General features: G+C 36.1%; 1 protein-coding gene across 2 annotated transcripts in view; it reads left to right on the forward strand.

Annotated features, from left to right (window-relative positions):
• Positions 1-19715, forward strand: part of PTPN1 (protein tyrosine phosphatase non-receptor type 1) — a 1504923-nt gene that overhangs the window by 659516 nt on the left and 825692 nt on the right. The gene's annotated exons all lie outside the window — the stretch shown is intronic.

Below are 19715 nucleotides of genomic sequence, written 5' to 3' on the forward strand. Positions count from 1 at the left end.
GTTAACATGACAACTCTTCCTATACTGCTTGGTATATACATTCCCTTCCGGGTCTCTCAGTACTGCTACATCCAAAAAATCTAAACCTCCATAAGATATCTTATGTGTAAATTGCAAATAATCTGTAGACTTATTAATATGCAGCAAAAATCTAGACAAACATTCCTCATCTCCATCCCAAAGGATAAAAACATTGTCTACAAATCTACGATAGAACAAAACATGTTCATGTTCATGTTTTTGGCTTTAGAGTGATTGGTTTATTACATGAGAGTATTAGACAGGGTGACATGTATAATAGGACTGAGAATCTAGAAGCTATCTGGATTACCAGGTTGAGAAGTACGGAAGGGCATGGTTTCAATGAATGCATTCCCTTGAAACCTAGATTGAAAATGAGGCCACTGAAAAGATGATTTTAAAGTGTTTATTTGTTGTTTTAGTATTCAACATATATTAAATAAGGTTTATATTTATTGTTTAGGTTTTATTTATTATGTGTATATTTTTATATATATTTTTTATATATATGTTCAAGCATTTTTTGAGCAGGATGTTAATTGTTTTGCATCATGTGATTTGTATTGTGTATATATAGGTGTGTCTCATTAGTGCTTGATGTACACCTGAGGAAGCTCATTTTGTGAAAGCGCTTGTGTTTTTGCACTAGTAAAGGCCTTGTTGGAATTTTGCAGCTGTCAGCGTCTCTTTTTCTATGGTTTTAGATTAAAAATAAAAAGTTAACTAGTTCATTATATAAACACTCACTGGCCTGTTCCCAATTTAATAAGTTTTTATTTGTTATTTTGGAATAGGTCAAGCCCAACCCCGGGGGGGGGTGACTGGAACATCTCTTGAAGAAGAGGGAAACCCAGTGGCAATTTAAAACAGCAGCCATGTTCCCCCGGTCTAAATGAAAGCATTTCAATAGCCCCTTTGTTGCAAGAGAAAGCTTATAAAATATGAGAAAAATACAAAATCAGCACACATACAGAACAACACACACACACACACATACAGATATATATATATATATATATATATATATATATATATATATATATTGTTTTACAATATAGTATGTTGGAAAATTTTAATTCCAGCATTTTATTTAGAAATAAATTCAGTTAATATTTTAATGTTTTAACAAATTAGTGGACATATGTTTTAGATGAAATGTAATTAATGGTTCAGAATGTAATTGGTCATTATTATGTTAATTGCTGTGTATTTGTGATTGGTTCACATTTTTTATAAAAAAGTGGATGTTGAGAAAGAAATTTATTCTGATGAAGGCTATATGTTGTAGCCGAAAGCGCTAAATCTGGTTGCAGTAAGAATCAGTCAGAGGAGCTTAGAAAGGATTGGTAAGAGAGATTGGATAACCAATACACAAAGGGTAAATGGGGGATATATGTATATATCCCAAATATGCAGCAAAGTCTGGATGATTTAGGACCTTTGCCTGGAAGTGTTTACACAGGTATTTCTATACCCCAAGTAAACTCTAAAGAATTTTTCCTCAGGCGGATAGCAAATGTTGGAGGTGCGATGGGCAAGAAAGAGGTAAGTGTGATGAGCTGGCAGACTTTTGGGATTCGCTCTGTTGGAGATGCTGGATGAGTGGAGTGGACTGACTGGGAGATTTTTTTTTTGTGTTATGCTACAGAATCAGAATTGCCTAGACATAGTAAAGCATTGCTGAGTCTAATTATGGTGGCTGCCAATTACTAGAAAATGGAAATCATAGTCTAGACCAACTTTACTAGAAGTAGTGAATATAGTGACAGAGATAAAACAACTGGAATTGGGATCTTTAGAAAAGGCAAGGAGAAAACTACATAGGAAAAAAATGGGAACTGTGGGAACAATATATGCAGAGCAGGAATGAGGTTTAAGAGAGGCGATTTGAATGAGCTATATAATGCTTAACTGACAATGACTGGATGGTTTGTAAGTGATGTATAATGTTTACAACTACAGTTGTTTCAGTGGTGTCTGTAATGTAAACTGTTTACAGCTAAAGTGATATCATTTTCTATGTTTTTCATTTATGTAAATGTAAGCTTGCCCTTGTCATATGTGTAAATTTAATAAAGATGTTTGAAAAAAAAAGAAAACGGGACTGGAGACCCATTTTGGATCTCAGCAATCTGAACAAAAACATCCAAAAATCCAGGTTCTGGATGGTAACACCGCAGTCGATACTTCCACTTCTGGAAAAAGACAATTGGATGTGCTCCATAGACCTTCATGATGCGTACTACCATATTCTAATGGACAGGCAATCCAGAAGGTTTTTACGCTTCAGGTTTGGAGCCAGTAAACTTCAGTTTCGTGCTCTGCCTCTTGGTCTCACTGCAGCCCCCCCAGAGTGTTCACCAAGTGCACACCTGTAATGGCAGTTCACCTCTGCGTGTTTACATATCTGGTTGACTGATTCATTACCGCCCCGACCAGACATCTCTTGCGACAAACCAGGGACTGCAGTTTACAACTTTGTTCCTCCCTAGGGATTACCATAAATTATGAAAAATCTGTGCTAGAGCCATGTCAATCCTTGGTATTCATAGGTACGCAGATAAACACAAAAGTGATGTCAGCAAAACTTCCTTAGGACAGGGTACATGACCTTTGACATTATGCAAGGATACTGAGCAGGAAGAGACTGGCTCCTGCCAAGCTAGTTCTACAGGTTCTAGGGAAAATGGCAGCTTCAATTGTTCTACTACCTCTAGCTTGTTTTCATATGAGAATCCTCCAGTGTTTACTTTCGACACAATTGTCATTTGTGGATCTCCGGATGACACACAAGGTTGTAATAAACGACTCATGCAAAAGGGACGTTCAGTGATGGCTCAACTGTACCCTGGTGTCTCAGGGCAACCCCTTTATTCCTTCTCAGCCGCAAGCTACGGTGCCCACAGATGCTTCCCAGATAAGGTGGGAGGGGTATTATCTGGGAAAGACAGACCAAGGCATTTGGCAACAACATGAGGCCCATTTGCACATAAATGTTCTAGAGATTAGGGCGGTGCTGTTGGCTTTGCAAGCATTTCAGGACTCCATCCCTCTAGGTACAATAGCAGTTCAGTCAGACAACATGTCTGTAGTCTGGTACATAAGCAAAAAAGGAGGAACCAGATCTTACCCCCCTATGTCAAGAAGCCCTCGGGGTCTGGCAATGGGCAAGAGGCCTCTAACCACCTTCTCATAGCAGTGTATATCCCAGGGAAATCCAGCGTGATTGCAGACAAACTGAGCAGAGCCATTCTATGGTTGCACGAGTGATCCCTCAGAAATTTGCAGAGGAGATCTTCTGGAAATGGGGCCAGCCTTGCTGTAATCTCTTTGCGTTACCCATCAATGCCAAATACAGCAACTACTTTGCCTTGATCCCCCTAACGGGGGTGACACCAAGAGACACTTGTACACGATTGCCCCCTGGACTTCTTTGTTTTCCCACTAATATCCCTAATCCTCAAGGTTCTACAGAAAGCAAGTTCACTGGAGACCACAATGATCCTAATTGCACCCTATTGGCCTTGACAGATATGGTTCATCTTTATACGGCCTCACTTACTTGAGGGACCATGGGTCCTGGACCCAGCTTCAGATCTACTGACTCATCCTTCAGGAATGGTTCATTCCAGTCTAGACAGTCTCAAGCTAACAACTTAGCTACTCCAGTTCTCATGATGTCCAGGTTTCCTCTACTTTCTTCTCCAGTTACACATTTTGCTATCTTCCAAAAAAAGTCTACTCAAAAATTGTACAAAATCGGGGGGCGTGGCCAAGATGAGCACAGAGTAGCAGCTTTTCTTATCAGCTCTGCCTTTACAGAACTTTATTGACAGGAAATATTGATATAAACATCCCTGATAATAGTTTTTTTATTTTAATTACTTCTTTAAAATATATATTAGGGTAGTATATAAAAAATTTCAAGTAGATTTTAAGTTTTCCTGTCAAAGTTATACTTGGAAGTACTACAGTAAAAGAACAGGATGAGCTTCATTAAATCTTCTCATCAAGAGACAACTATCAAAAAAGAACTACAGTCATTACTAACTACTATTCAGGAACTAACTGTCAAAATAGACAAAATGGATATAAAAATTGACAATTTCAAAGAAAAGTGTTCTCACTAAATGGACATTCTACATGAAGATTTATTGCAACAGGGGAAGCAGATTTCAGAAATGGAAACTGCATTAAGTGATATGGATAACAGTATTCAGGAGAGTGAACATAATGTTGAGTTCCTGTTAAAGCAAAATTCTCTTCTTCAGACAAAGGTTGATGACCTTGAGTACAGGTACCGTAGGAATAATCTGAGAATTTTTGGCTTACCGGATAACATAGAGAGAAATAATATGGAAAAATGTTTATCTTCCTGGTTGCCTGAAGTACTTGAACTGCCGGAGGCTCTTTCATATGGTATTGAAAGAGCCCATAGATCAATGGTGAAATCTAAAAACACCAAGAGTAATTATACTAAATCTGTTATTGTAAAGTTCCTATCAGCCCATGATAAGGAAATGGTATTAAAGACTGCGTGGGCAAAATCCCCAGTCAAACTGAAGGACAATATTATACGCTTTGATAATGACTATTCTTCTTCAGTATTATCAAAAAGGAAAATTTTCTTGCCTTTAGTCAGAGAACTAAAAAAGAATAAAATAAAAATCCATTTGCTTTTTCCTGCAAGACTGAAAATATTTTATCAAGATGGTTTTAAAATTTTTGACGACCTAGACAATGCAATAACTTATATAAACTCTAATAACATACTGAAAAACATAGATGAAATGGAGTGGGCCAGTCCTAGTCTTAAAAGAAATGCTGAGAACAGCACTTGGAAAACATTTGACCTTAAAAAAAAAAATCAAAAGATGAATCGTAACAAGTACATATTTGCACTTGATTCACTCAGTTGGGGAAATGAAACCAGACATCCAGGTGAGCTTTTGGTATTATATTTAATATAATGTAAATTGGTTAACTAAATAGTTGTCTATTTTGTTTTGTAGAATAGTCGTTTGTTGGGTTTTTTTTTCATTTGTACTGTTTGTTTAAGATTAATTATCTTAATGTTTATTGGTTTGATTCTCATGGATGCAGTGATTCTCCTGTCTCGGATATCTTTGCTTCCGGATGTCTTGTAGTGGTGCTTATCATTAGGGGGCATATTTGTTTATCTTGATTTTGGTTCTTATAGTGGTTGGAAAACTTTTATTTAGTTACAGTTGCTGTATTTGTATTTTAGTTGATTTATGGTTAATTGTTTGTTAAAGGAATCTTGTATGATGGCCTGATTTATAGTTGCAGAATTGCTGTGCTAGTGATGGTACTTCTGACCCAGGATGTGAGTGGCAGTGTGGCTGGAGTAATGGTAAGGCTTTGTTGTCGTTTCTGAGTTGTTGGTGTGTTTATTTGGAGGCTCTGGTTTGGTGCTCTAGCACTGTAGAGACATGTGTGTTTGTGTTAATTGTATGTTTTGGTGCCTGTGTGCTTTGGTCAGAGATTAACCGGAGACTCTGGTTGATAGTGTGGTGAAGCTTTGCTTGATAGCTGTCATTGCTTCGTGTTGTGTATGCGAGGTTTTTTTTTTTCTTCTTCTTTCTCATCTCTCTCTGTATAGAGGGAGTCTTGAGACATTGCCTTATATGTAGTTAAGTAATGTTTTACTTACTATTTCTAGCCGGAACTTTGAAAGCTTCATCTTCATGATGAGCTCGAGACTGTGGTATCCATCGTGGCTGGAAAGCTCGGAGCTTTCTTAAAACGTCATCATGTAGATGTCGCAAGTAAATTGATCGTCTAATCCTCACCGGGAAGCTACTGAATCAAATTTGTTTCCTCATACAGCATATGGAAAGAAGATATAACTAGATTACTAGTTTCAACTTATTGTAAGACATTATATGCAATAATCTCTTAAATAAATAGGGATTGTACTACGCATGTAGCCTAAATACTTTTTCTGATCATCATAGGTATTCTTGAGCCTTATGTATTTATATACGAACAGTATTCTCATAAAATATTTGCTTTGTGTATGACAAGGGTGCCTATATCTTGATGAGAAATACTAGTTGTGATTTGTGCATTTTTGGAAGATTTAATAATGCTACAAGCTGTTTATATACTTGTGTTACATGTACATTTTTTATAACTATAGACTTTCTGAGAAAATATTCATGAAGCATTTATCAAAATGTTAAATGTATCGATGTATATAATAGGTTATCTCAGTTATTTTATGAATGAATGCATTTGTGTAATAGGCTGATAGGGATGTACCACATAGGCAGCAATAATATTTCAAGGACAGGTGCATTAAAAATAATTAGATCTGTTTATCATTAGAAAATGTGAAATTTTCATCTTTTGTTAATGAAATAGCTTTTCAAAATTCAAAGATGGTATAAGCTATAATTGAATAATAAAAAGCTCATTATATTTAAATAAGGCTTTTATATAGTATACAGGAGCTATTTAAGCACCTTGCTTCTTTGAACTAATATGACCTTTTCACTAGTTTTCAGTATGGTGATGGACCCTTTGAGGTAACTCAAATTAATGCAATGAATGGAAGGTCAGACTTTTAAGGTTTATTAGTCACTCTTCTATGAAAGACTGCACCGGGGTGTTTGGTTATAAGAAAACTAGCAGGATGTTGTTGGTTTTATGAGTAATCACTATATTTGGTTTCTGGCAAAGAAATGCATTGTTCATTTCTTTCAGAACAATGAGTGTGTTAGTTGATTGTTAGTAAAATCACTTTTATTAGCATCTTATTTATTAGCTGCCAATGTTAGTGGTTATTGTAGGCCCTTAGGTGATTCATTTACAACTATGTTCCATTTAGTTGATCACCTATGGCAGTACTATATATCACACTTCAGCCTTTATTAGCCATATTTCTGTAATAAAAGAATGCCATAGTCTCTTTTTAAGGTTTTTATGAAATGTGATTACTTTAAAACAGAAGAGTGAACTAATAGATCATAGTAGTTCTTAATAACCTACTAACTAATGTAAGAAAATTCTGTACTTTATTCATAAGATATAGCTGTCATCAATTTAGTAACTGACACAACATTATATCTATATATTTGGTTCATACAAAAAATTGTTTGTTATTGATGAGAAGCCTTATTTTTATAGTTATGACTATAGACATTTAGGCAGGTGCTGATTGGATACTGCTTTTGATAGGTCGATTAGAGTGACTGATGTCATTCGAGTTAGGAGTTTTAAACTCCAGAGGGGTTCGGGTTGGTTATTTTGTTTCATGTTTATGTTATAAATATTTTCTAATATCTTTTCAGACGTTCATATCTTATGTAGTAGGAAACAACCTTAATTTTAAGAATATGATATTCTTACACTGTTTGTTCTAATGATCATAATAGTATTCCTATTAGATATATTCTTGTGTATTTCTTAGATCAGTATGTTTATATTTACATCATTTAATTTTCAGTGACTACACTAAAAGGTATATCAGTTAACATTAATGGTTTAAATAATCCTAATAAAAGGAGGACTTTAACTAGATATCTTAAGTTACATAAATCCCAGCTAGTATTTTTACAAGAAACTCACTTAATAACAGAGGATATATTCAGAATTGAATCTAAAACATATAAGATTTTAGTAAGTTCTGAACATACTAAGAAAAAGAGAGGAGTAGCTATCCTATGGAACAGTATAATGCCTTTTCCTAAAATAATAGATACATATAAGGATAATAAAGGAATGTTTTGTGCAGTCACCATAGAAATAGTAATATATATATATATATATATATATATATATATATATATATATATATATTTCACATTGATTAACATATATTGGATCTCAGGAATAGGGATAAACACAGTGAAACAGCATCTAGATCAAATTGTACTATTCTCTAAAGGGAGCATTATTTTGGCAGGAGATTTCAATTGTATTCTAGATTACAAAGGCTCTAGTACTAATGGGAAGAGAAGAATATCTACATCATCTAAATTATTAAAAGACTTTTCAGATACTTATTTTTTGAAAGATATAAATTATTTTGCAGATACTACTACTTTGTTTTACACCTTTTTTTCTCATAGACATAACTCATACTTAAGGATAGATAGAGTTTTTACTTCTAATAATTTAACAGATTCCTTAAACAAATCAGCAGTGATTTCATGTCCTTTATCATATCATAATTCTATCATTTTTGAAGTGGTAGTCAATCCAAATTTTAATATTCATATAAAAATGATCCCAGCTTATATCACAAAATTAAAAGATTTTAATGATTTAATTTCTACAGAAGTACAGAATTTTTTAGAACTTAACAGTACTAATGATATATCAGAAAGTTACATATGGGATGCCCTAAAAGCTTATCTATATGGTAGGATATTGAATTGGTACAACAACAAAAAAAGAAAGCTTGGGATAAAGAGCTGCAAGATATACAATGTAAATTAGACACTTTAAAACTTAGTAATATGGTTGATAAAGATATATCAGATAAAATAAAAGAAAGAAATATGTTAAATAATAAATATCTAGAAATATTAAAACATAAAACTATGATCAATATAGAAAAATTCAAGTTTATAAATTTCTCTTCTAACCCTAAATCCTTAAAATTCTTGCTAATAAAATGAAAAGATTAAATAGATTTAATCATATTAATGAAGTATTCTCCCCTAAAAAACGGAAAAATGGTATCGGAAATTCATAATATATTAACTGAATTTAGAGAGTTTTTTATAAACATCAACCAAACAACTACTGATATTAACTCTAAAGAGGAAATAAAAACATTTATTAATAAATGCACTAAAACGAGACTTTCAGAGGAACAAGGGATTTCTATTGATAAACAAATATCTTTCAAAGAACTTCAAACTCACATTACCAAATTAAAGCAAAATTAAGCACCAGGTAATGATGGCATCATTCCTGAAATTTACAAATTACTACCTATAAATGCTCTATAAAGTATTTAATCTTGTTCAGGACAAAAACATAATTCCACCTTCTTAGTAATACACTTTCTCCTATTTTAAAATCTAACAAAGATCCCTCTAAGTGTACCTCCTATATACCCATCTCCCTATTAAACACTGATTACAGATTATGTCCATTTATGCAGAAAGGCTTAAAACACTTTTACCCAAATTAGTTGATAGTGATCAAATGGGGTTTATAATAGAGAACTTCATATGATAACATTAAAAGAATATTAACTTTAATTGATTCGGTGAAAAATCTTAAAACAAATTTAACCCTAGTTAGTTTAGATATAAATTGTGCTTTCGACTCAGTTACATGGGAATATCTGTTCACTCTATTAAAGGAATTAAATTTCGCCAATAATTTTATCAATCGTATCACTCTGTTATATGAAGATAGCCAAGCTTATGTTAAAATTGGTACTAGTATATCTCAAAATATACCAATAGTAAAAGGTACTAAGCAGGAATATCCTTTATCCCCTCTTTTATTTTCATTAGTTATGGAACCATGGGCAAATTTAATAAGACATGATACAGATATTGAAGGATACAAATTAAACCCCACTATATCCTCTACAATACAAATGTTTGCAGATGACGTATCGATTACTCTTAGGAGTTGAAGGGAATCTATACAAAAACTTTTTAAAAACATGGAATATTTTCAAAAAAAATCCAGCCTTACTTTTAATAATAATAAAACACAAATTATTTTAACAGGTTAAAAAAATACAATATACCTTATATATAATGAATATATAGCTCAGTCTCAACAAATAGCATTTTTAGGTATAATTATTACTAACAATATTAAAGATACCATTCAAATAAATTATAATAAAAGTCTATTACAGATAGAAAATTTAATAAATAAATGGAACAAATTATAAATAAATGGAACAAATTACCCTTTTCTATGGATGATAAACTTTTAATAATAAAGATGATCCTTCTCCCCAAAATCTTATATATAATTCAATATTTATCTATACCCCCTTCTTACCATATAATTAAAAAATTTAATTCAATGATTCAGAAATTTTTGTGGTTACCAAATAAGCCAAGAATAACATACCATATGTATAATTGGAATAATGGGGGTATAGCATTACCAAATTTAGAAATGTATTCAATACAATCTCTCATCTCATCGATGTGGAATACAATGCTAAGTGGAAAGAGTTTATAGAGGTATTGTCACAAAATACCAAAGATATAAACAGTTCCTATAAGCTAAATATAATTAATAATCCATTTATTTGGAGGTTAAAAGATTATATTTCTACATTTTCTTCTCTGAGTTTTAACTCTAAGTATATAGTTTTTCTTTTAAAATCATTTAAAAATTTTATATTTAAATATAATATATAAGGATTGGCTTTTTTTACCCTTCCCTATAGCCTACACACACAGATCTATTTTCTCTTCAGATTATACAAAAATGTCTATATTTCAGCAAAAGCATTTAACATTTGGCACCAAATGATGATAAATAATGAGATAAAATCCAATAGTTTACTCTTGGAAGAGTATAAACTTGATTCATGTTTATGGTTAGAGCTTCAAGAAGCTAGACGGTATGTATTAAATAAATTGGATTATATGTCTCGTATAATTAGGGAAAAAATTCCCAAGCTAATACATTATATGATTTTTATCAGTTTTGCATAAATCTCCTGCTAATAACAAGTTATCAAACATTTATAGGGCAATTAAATGTGATTTAGATACACATTCAGATAATTATTGGAAATATTTTTCTTTAATTAATAATAATCCCCCTTCTGAGAAAGACAAATTGAATATTTTACAATCAGCAAGTATGACTACTACTTCTTTAAAATGGAAATTATTCACATGGAGATTTTTAAATAGATCGTTTATCACTCCTCACAATATAAGTATATTTTCTAAAAAGAATATAATGTTGGAGATATAATATTGAATGCTGACTGGTCTCATATGTTTTATAATTGCATATATTTAAGAACATTTTGGGATGATATCAATTTGTTGGAAACAATTTTTACTGATAATTTTTTTATATCTAAATCACTTGTTTTATTTAATACTCCTGTTCCTGATTGTGTAAAAGAGAATAAGAACCCTTTGGTTTGGTCTATAGCTAGAAAAACAATCACTAAGAATTGGAAATCTAGTACAGCACCTACATTTTTGGAATTTAAAATATACTTTTTGAAATGTGTAATTTGGAAATGTTAACTATTAAATCTAGATAATCTAGGAATACTACATTATATAATTCTTGGAATATCATCTATGAACTTCTAGAAAAATAGTTTATTAATTTATGCAAACAGATGATTTTTATTAATCCTACAGCTACATTAAGATTTTTTTTTGCGTGATGAACGTCTTTGTACATAGTTTAGTTACATTGGTTTATATATTAGAAGGTTTGCTTTTTTATTTTCTTATTTTTTAACTTTAAAGAAAAAAATTTATAATTTCATGGAAATATTTGTTCATTTTAATAATTAATAAAATTCTTTGAAAAAAAAATTGTACAAAATCAAATGGGAAAGATTTGTGGGCTGGTCCAATCTTAATCAGGTAGATCCATTTACAGCTCCATTACATTCTATCCTAGAATTCTTAACTAAGTTATTCAATGAGGGAGCCCCTGCTTCTACTATCTGGGTTCAGTTAGCAGCAATCTTTTATTTTCACATAGGAGATAAAGGGTGTGCTATAATGTCAAGCAGTCTTTTTAAAGCACTCCTCAGGGGAACTACCTTAATTCAACCCCCTTACAGAAACCCTGTTCCGCCTTGGGACTTGAATTTTGTGTTGTCAAAGATTGTCTCCCCTCCATTTGAACCGTCTGCTACATGCAAATTTAAATATCACTCTTGGAAAACACTCCTTTTAGTTGACATTACTTCGGCAAGGAGAATTTCAAAGTTACAGGCCTTATCCACCAAACCTCCATATATCATTTTTCACAAGGACAGTCTGTCTTTATGCACTAACACTTCCTTTTTACCTGAAGTATTTTCGGAGAGTAACATAAATCAGTCTGTTGACTTACCAGTGTTCTTTCCAAATTTTCAAAACAAGGGAGAGTACACTTTGCACCTATTAAATATTCACAGACAGTTATGTTTCTATTTGCACAAGACATCAGAAATTATAAAGTCAGATCAACTTTTTATTTCCTATTTGGAGGTTAGGAAAGGCCAACCAGTTTCTAAAGTAACACTATCCAACTGGCTTTCACAATGTATATCGTTCATATTCAGTTCTAACAAGAAGACTATCCCTAATCCTATCAAAGCTCACTCCACCAGGTCAGTAGCCACTTTGGCAGCTTTCCAAGCCAGATTGCCTTTGGACAGTATCTGTTGTGCAGCTGCATGGGCTAAGTCACATACCTTTGTTACTTATTGCAAATTGCTTTTGGCATCTAGGAGTGGAGCATCCTTTGTTTTTTTTGGTTTTGAGGAATATTCTCCCATGAGCCACCCAAGAGTCCGGTAGCTAGGGATGCAGTCCCACCAGTGAGAAGAAAGATGAGATTGATAACATCACATAAAGACGATATGTACTTTTCATAATGTTCCATGTGTGTTGTCCATCTCAACCTTTATTCTCACAACACACCCACCATACCCCTTCCTGGGAGACCAAGTAGCTCTAATTGAATCTTTATGGGACTTTACCGCCTCTGAAAGAATATGGTTTCTAGTATGTTTATATAAGATATGTCTATGATATTTTCTCCTGGTCACTGCTTGAGGGCAAACAAGATCTGAGGTGGTAGGGGAGTTGCATTATGGGTAGGGAAAAATGCCAAGGAGCTTAACCGAGGACCTCCAGCTTATGTAATGGTGGTTACGGATCCGACAGATCAGATCTGCCCCCCGCCCCAGTGAGAATAAAGGACGAGGTGGACAACACACATGGAACATTATGGTAAGTATATAACTTCTTTTTCAGTGTTTCAATGGCTATTAAAACTTTGAGTCATTTTTGGAGGTCTCATGTTGTCAAGATGTGCAAATGAGTGTGGAGTCATCTGGGAATTGTAATAGGGAGGCTTGTTGTGTGGATGTGTGGAGGGTTGGCGAGAATGTTAGAGAGGAGGGGACCAAGGATAGAGCTTTGTGTTGCACTGATGGTGACTGGGAGGTAAGGAAGGGGGGTATAGTGCCATTTTACTGACCAATACTTATTGGATAGGCAGCTTTTGAACTATAGAAGGCTAGGGTGAGAGAAACCCAATGAAGACATTTGAAGGTGAAGTTTGCTCTGACAAACTGTGTTGAAGGCTTTAGACAAGTCTAAAATTAAGGAGGAGACTAGTTTGCTGTTATCTTTAGTTTTTATTGACTGTGTGTGTGTGTGTGTGTGTGTGTGTGTGTGTGTGTGTGTGTGTGTGTGTGTGTGTGTGTGTGTGTGTGTGTCTGTGTGTACACGCGCATATGCATGTGCAGTGTTGGTGTTATGGGAAGGACTGAAGCCATGCTGTGTGGGGGCTAGGAGTTCTTCCTACAGGAGATAGTTTAGCACTTGTATATGAATATATTTTCCAAGTATTTTGGAGGGGGGATAAAATTGCTGTAGATCTTAAGTTAGTACTGCTTTTTGAATTTCTCCTCTGTGGTGAGGGATAATGTGTGACTTTTTCCAGAGAGAGGAAACACAGGATTCCGGGATTGACCTATTTATAAGGGATTGACCTATTTATAAGGCTTGAGACAGGATAGGCAATGTTTTTGGCTGCTATTTTAAGGTACTCACTTGGAAAGTCATTAGCTGAAGTAGAACATGGGTTGAGTTTAAGAGAGTAGGTTTATATAGGATGTTGGTACAAGTCTGAAGGTGAAAGTTGATGTGGTGATGCTTGACTGTTGTGTAGGGTTATGATTAGATCTTGGAGAATACATGGTTAGAGATGCTGTACTGTCTGTGAAGTAAGAGTTGAATTGTGCAGTAGAGCATTGATTATCCAAACATCAATTATCTGAAATGTCAGTTATCCGAACTCAGCCTTCCAAAGTTGTCTGGTAGGAAAATTCATAAAATCTGAGTATGTAAACATTCAACATATTCACTTGTGTGTGCTTTCTGAGCTTGTAGCCCACTCAGGTGTGAAAATTATTTTTTATTGTCCACTGGAATTGCTGAATGTTTGAAAAGTGTATTCCCTTCATGCAGAAAAAACAAGATTTTACAAGTTTTTATCTGGTTCAATTATATGTTTGATTATCCAAACAGTTTGATTATCTGAACTACTCTAGGTCCCAGTTAGTTTGGATAATCGAGACTCTACTGTATTGCAATTTTGAGTGATGAGTTATTGGGAGGGGGTTTAAGGTTGAATTTTTGATTGGGATGCAAGATTTCTTTAATGGTTGTCCAGAATAAGCTTAACTTTATTATTATTCTGAAAAGTTTTATATGTTTTTTTTTTCTTTATTTATTTGCTTTTTAGTATGATACTCAGAAGTTTTCAAGATATTGTGGTATTTTATATTTTTGCCATTTTCCTTTTCTCTGTCCTGCATTAGCATTCTGCTCATTTTGGATAGCCAAATTGCATTATTTGCTTTTAGTCTGTTTCTTATAGGAGGTGCAAACCTATTTAGGATATTCAGGGAAGTTATATTGAACTCATTTACTGCATCGCCTAAGGAGAGGAGTTTTAGCAAGTTCCAGTTAGTAAATAATAGGATAGAAATGAACATTTCAAGACTAAACTTGGAAAGGTTGTATGCTATGTTATGTACAAGCTGTTTAAGTAGATATGTGAGGTATCTGGTTATATAGATTGGAAGATGATCACTGAGACAGTCAGACATTGTACCTGTGGTGGTGTATTTGCTAGGGTCTGATACTAGTATTCATTTTATGAGGGAATTTGATGTCTTGCTGTAGTGTGTGGGACTGTTAACTAGTTGTGTGAAACCAAATAAGTTCATGCTAGATGCAGGGGAGTTAAGAGTTTATGTCCAACCAATATACATTCACATCACCTAGTAGTAGTATTTCTTGTGGAACTGTAATGGATATCCAATGTAGGATATCTTCCAGTATAGCTGTATTGTCGCCAGGAGGGATGTAAAGAGTAGTAGTACACATTTGTTTACACTTGTTTAATTTCAGGAGACTAATAAGAAGCTCTACTGAATTGAATTTTGCTATTGGTTTTGTTGTAAGGGGGAAATGTGGTAGTTGATGGGGAAATACTAAATCAATACCATCACCTTTTCTCTTTATGTGGTCATTGCAGATGATGATATCTCCAGGAGGTGTTATTTCAGTGTCATTTTTGCTGAGTTTAAGCCAAGTTTGGGGCTTAAGTTGAATAATCCAAGCATGTAATTTAGCAACTTTATTTCTTATGCTTCTTTAACATTTATGAGAGCAAAAGTTGATTACCAGAGTTGGGGTTGACCATTGCAGGGTTAGAGTAGTGTGTAGAAGAGAATTGTCTTTATGTTAATTGTGATAGGTGGGGCCAGGATTAGAGTGAATGTCTCCACTTTGATGGAGTTTTAGTATATTGGGGAATTACTGATACTTGTTTATGCACACTTGTGATCTGTAGTGTAAAAGGTTTTATCCAAATGTGGGAAATGCATTTCTGGACCAACATCAGTGAATCCACAAAAATTACATTGCCCACATTTAAATGATCCTTTGGTACAATTAGATGTAATAGGTTTGGATTCAACCATATCTTTCAAATTCCTAGCCCTTTTGTAAGAAAATGGAACTACTCCTACTTTATCTATGTCACTCCAGTTACTGATAATTGGTAATACACTGAGAGTTTAAACAAAGCCACTTAGATAAATAGTCTTTAAGCTGTGACTTTTTTAAAATAAGCTGGACAGACAAGTTAAATTAACACAGAGAAAGAAAGATATCAGGCAAAAGTAAAACATACAAGAGCAGTGTTTTTAAAGGTAGTAGCTGAGGCTGCGAAGGGACAAAAAACAAAGTTCATAGGTAGGTACTAGGCTATCTGCTCGAAGGCATTTATAAGCCTAGCCAGAATGTGTTGGCTTTCGCCACCCCCTTAGATTAGTTTACTGTGCCTCTGTCCAGCAGAGCTACTGAAGTGATCCCTGGGGTAAACTTTCTGTTTCCCATCCACTCGTCAAGGTTTCTCTTGAAGAGTGCTAGCAAGAAGCTCTGCCTAATGTAGATTGGAATCTTGTTCCAGAGCATGGGAAGTCTTTGGTACAGGAATCTATCCCTCCAGCACGTCCTGTTTATTGTTGTGGTGAGGTTTAGATCCCTAGAGCGTGTGGCTCGAGGGGATAATGTTTTCTTGAGTGGAGCATGTCTATCAATTCTGGGATGGACATGGCCTTGTATGTCAGGCAGAGATCACCTCTGAGCAGGCGGTATGCAACCAAGTACAGCTGGAGTTTATTCAGTCAAGCTGCATAGGGTATCTGTTTGAGGCCAGTGATCCTCTTGGTGAGGTACTTCTGTGGTCTTTCCAGATGTTGCAGGTGTCTTGTAAGATACATCCCAAATGGGGCGTTGTACTCTATGATGGGGCTGATGAGTGATGAGTAGAGGGGCACAATGACCTCTTTTCATCTGGATGCAAACCCTTTTGTGATTAGGTGGGCCACATAGAAGGATTGTCTAACCACTTTGGCAGTTCTGATTATCAAAGGAGAGATTTTTATCTACTTGGGTCCCCAGATCCCTTATTACTTTTTCGGTATTCCACCTATGTGGTAGTTTGTAGGTACTTTGTTATTTCCAAAGGGATTAACTATGCACTTTTTGGCATTTAGCTTGAGACCATGAGTTTGACACCAGGTATTCGTCTCAGTGAGACCCTATTGGAGGATGTCTGTGTCACCCGGTGAGTCATTTATAGCCCCTAGTTTGCACTCGTCTGCGAACTTGGTCAGCCATAGTCCTCCTGTGCTTGTCTGGGAAGTATATGCCAAACAGGAGGGGTCCTAGGACTGATCCCTGGGGAACCCCACTTGTAACCGGTTTAGAGTCCGACCTAGCTCCCACAACTCTCACCATATGCGTTCTGTCCGTGAGCCAATTGGCAACCCATCTTGTGAGATAGGGGTTTATGTTCAGGCTGGTGAGCTTGTCTATAATACCAGAATGGGGAATGGTGTTGAAGGCCTTTGCGAGGTCTAGGTAGGCTGTGTGTACCACCATTCCCTCGTCTATAGCCTTGGTAACTGTCTCAAAGAAGTCCACCAGGTTTAGGAGGCATGATCTGCTTTTAACAAAGCCAAACTGGGTAGGGTCCAGTGTTTGGAGGTTCCCAATGTCTCTGTCAATGAGCGCCATGATGATGCTCTCCATAGCCTTACAGACCAAGATAGTCAGGCTTATAGGGTGATAGTTCCCGGGGTCTGTTGTGGCTCCACCTTTGTGGAGTGGAATAACCTTTGCTGTGCACCACTCTATGGTACGTAGCCTGTGGAGAGGCTGAGTTTGAACAGTGTGTTTAGGTGAGGGGTTAGTTCGTCTTTGAGCTCGTGTAGGACGCAGCATGGGATGCTGTGTTTTTGGCTTTGGAGAGGCTATTTTAACCTAGGTGTCTGTGATTTCAGGGGCTGTACATTCTTTTGGTATGGTTATCAGCCCTTTTAGGGGGTGAAGTTTGCACTGAACCTGTCTGCCAGGATGTTGGCAATATCGGTTGGTTCAGTGTATTTTGTGCCATTCTGCACTAACTCTGAGCATTGCCACTTAGATTCCTTGACATAGCTAAAGAATGCCTTGTGGTTATCTTTGGAGTCCTTGGCAAGTTTTCTTTCAAAGCTCGCCTTGGACGATTTTATGAGGGATCGTAGTTTCTTGCTGATACTGATCAAGGATGTCTTCCCTTCTTGGGATTTTACTTTTTCTGTGATAGTTTTCTCCTCCTATTGTATAGCTTATTAAAAATGTTTGATGTTCTTCGTCTCACATTGCTGCAGTCATAACCTGTGGGTAGTCCGCTGTCCTCGATCGGCCCGAATACCAAAGAGCTGGGCTGGCGTCGGTCATTGTCGCCTAGAGCTGACGTCAGTACGTAGTAGTACTTAAGCGCATGACCGACGCCATATCCTCAGTCTTTCTTGCCGCGTGGTCCGAAGCAGAAACAGCGTTTGCAAGTGCCGTTCGGCGTTCTGAAATTTTCATTTATCGAGTTTCAGACCGAAGACCAAGTTGGGCTAAGTACCCCGTTGGGGAAATCTTTGTCTTTTCTTGCCTCAGTTTTCCGGATGTCAGAAAAAGTTAATAATTGCATTTCTTGTGGGAAACAGATACCTCATAGGGATTCTCATTCTTTCTGTATTCCTTGCTTGGGGCCTGAGCACGACGTGGTCGGGTGTCGCTTTTGTGCTAGATTTAATAAGCGCACCATTAAAAGGAGATTAGATTGTGCCAGGCTTGTTTTTGGTAAAAGGTGTAACTATAACATGCCGTCGGATCCTCCGACGCCCGCTACTGCTAAAAAGCGTAAAGATAGATCTTTGAAGTCTAAACCGGATGAGTCGTCCGTTGCGGACGCCGGTTCTACGGAGCCTCCGGTTGAATCTGTGGATCCTGCCGAGGGTTCGGCTGAATCCCAGGGGGAACCTTTACTTTTGCAGGAGTTGGCCTCTCAGGAGTTAGGCCCGGCTGAAGGTGCTTCTCAGGTGTCTGTAGTTCCATCTTTACAGAAGGTTATTAGGCCTTCTACTTCAGTGGCTAAAGGCCATGCTAAGGCCAAACCTTGTCTTGTTGGCCCTGGTCATGGTTCTAGCTCTCCAGCCCCTGTTCCTAAAAAACATATGTTGAAAATGGCGGAGGACTTGATTACTTTGATCATGGGTTCTATGCCCCCCCACAGAGAAAAGGCCTAGGGTGGAGGCAGATTTAGAGGGAATGGATCATTCCTCTGACTACTCTGATTCCTCAGCTGAGGAAATTCAGGAATTTCCTTCTTATTCAGATTCGGATGCAGAGGATTCCTGTCCTTCTGCTTCTCCTCCAGAGGATTTTTCTTTTACTGAGACTTTACATTCCATGAGGGAACATTTTAAGTGGGAAGGTCAGGATTTTTCAGATTCTCGGAAGAGGCTTAGGGAATTTTTGTTTCTGCCACAACATAGGCCCTTGGCTATTCCTCCTGTCTTAGATGTTGTTCAGGATGTTTTTTCTGAATCTTCCCTTAATCCTGATTCTTTGCCTCCTGCCCCTGTTAAGCCAGACAGATATTATAGAGTTCCAGAAGCACATAAGTATTTGTACAAGAGTCCTAGAGCTGATCCGGAAACTATTATTCAAGGTCCGAAGGGTATTAGGGATTCTGTGGTTAAGAATCCAGTTCCTTTGGATAAAGATTCTAGAGTTTTAGATAGGTGGGGGAAAAAAGTGTACACCTCCTCTACGTTAGCTATGAGGGCGTTGAATTGCCAATTTCATATGCTGAAGTATCAGAACTTTTTGTTGGGTCAATTGAAATCTAAGGTGGATGCTTTATCTGAGGGTATAGAGTGTAAGGAGCTCCAGGAGTTGGTTCATGCATCAGATCAAGTTGGCAAGCATTCTTTGCAGTGTGGTTTCGATGGTCTTCAGGCTACATCCAGGGTGGCTGCTACAGGTTCAGTTGTTCGTAGACATGCCTGGCTTAAGGATCAAAATTTGTCAGAGCATGTTAAGGCTCGGATTTTGGATGCTCCTCTTCAATCGGAAGTACTT

Source organism: Protopterus annectens, chromosome 12.part0, assembly GCF_019279795.1.
Source record: "Protopterus annectens isolate FY-2018-M chromosome 12.part0, PAN1.0, whole genome shotgun sequence".
NCBI lineage: Eukaryota > Metazoa > Chordata > Ceratodontiformes > Protopteridae > Protopterus > Protopterus annectens.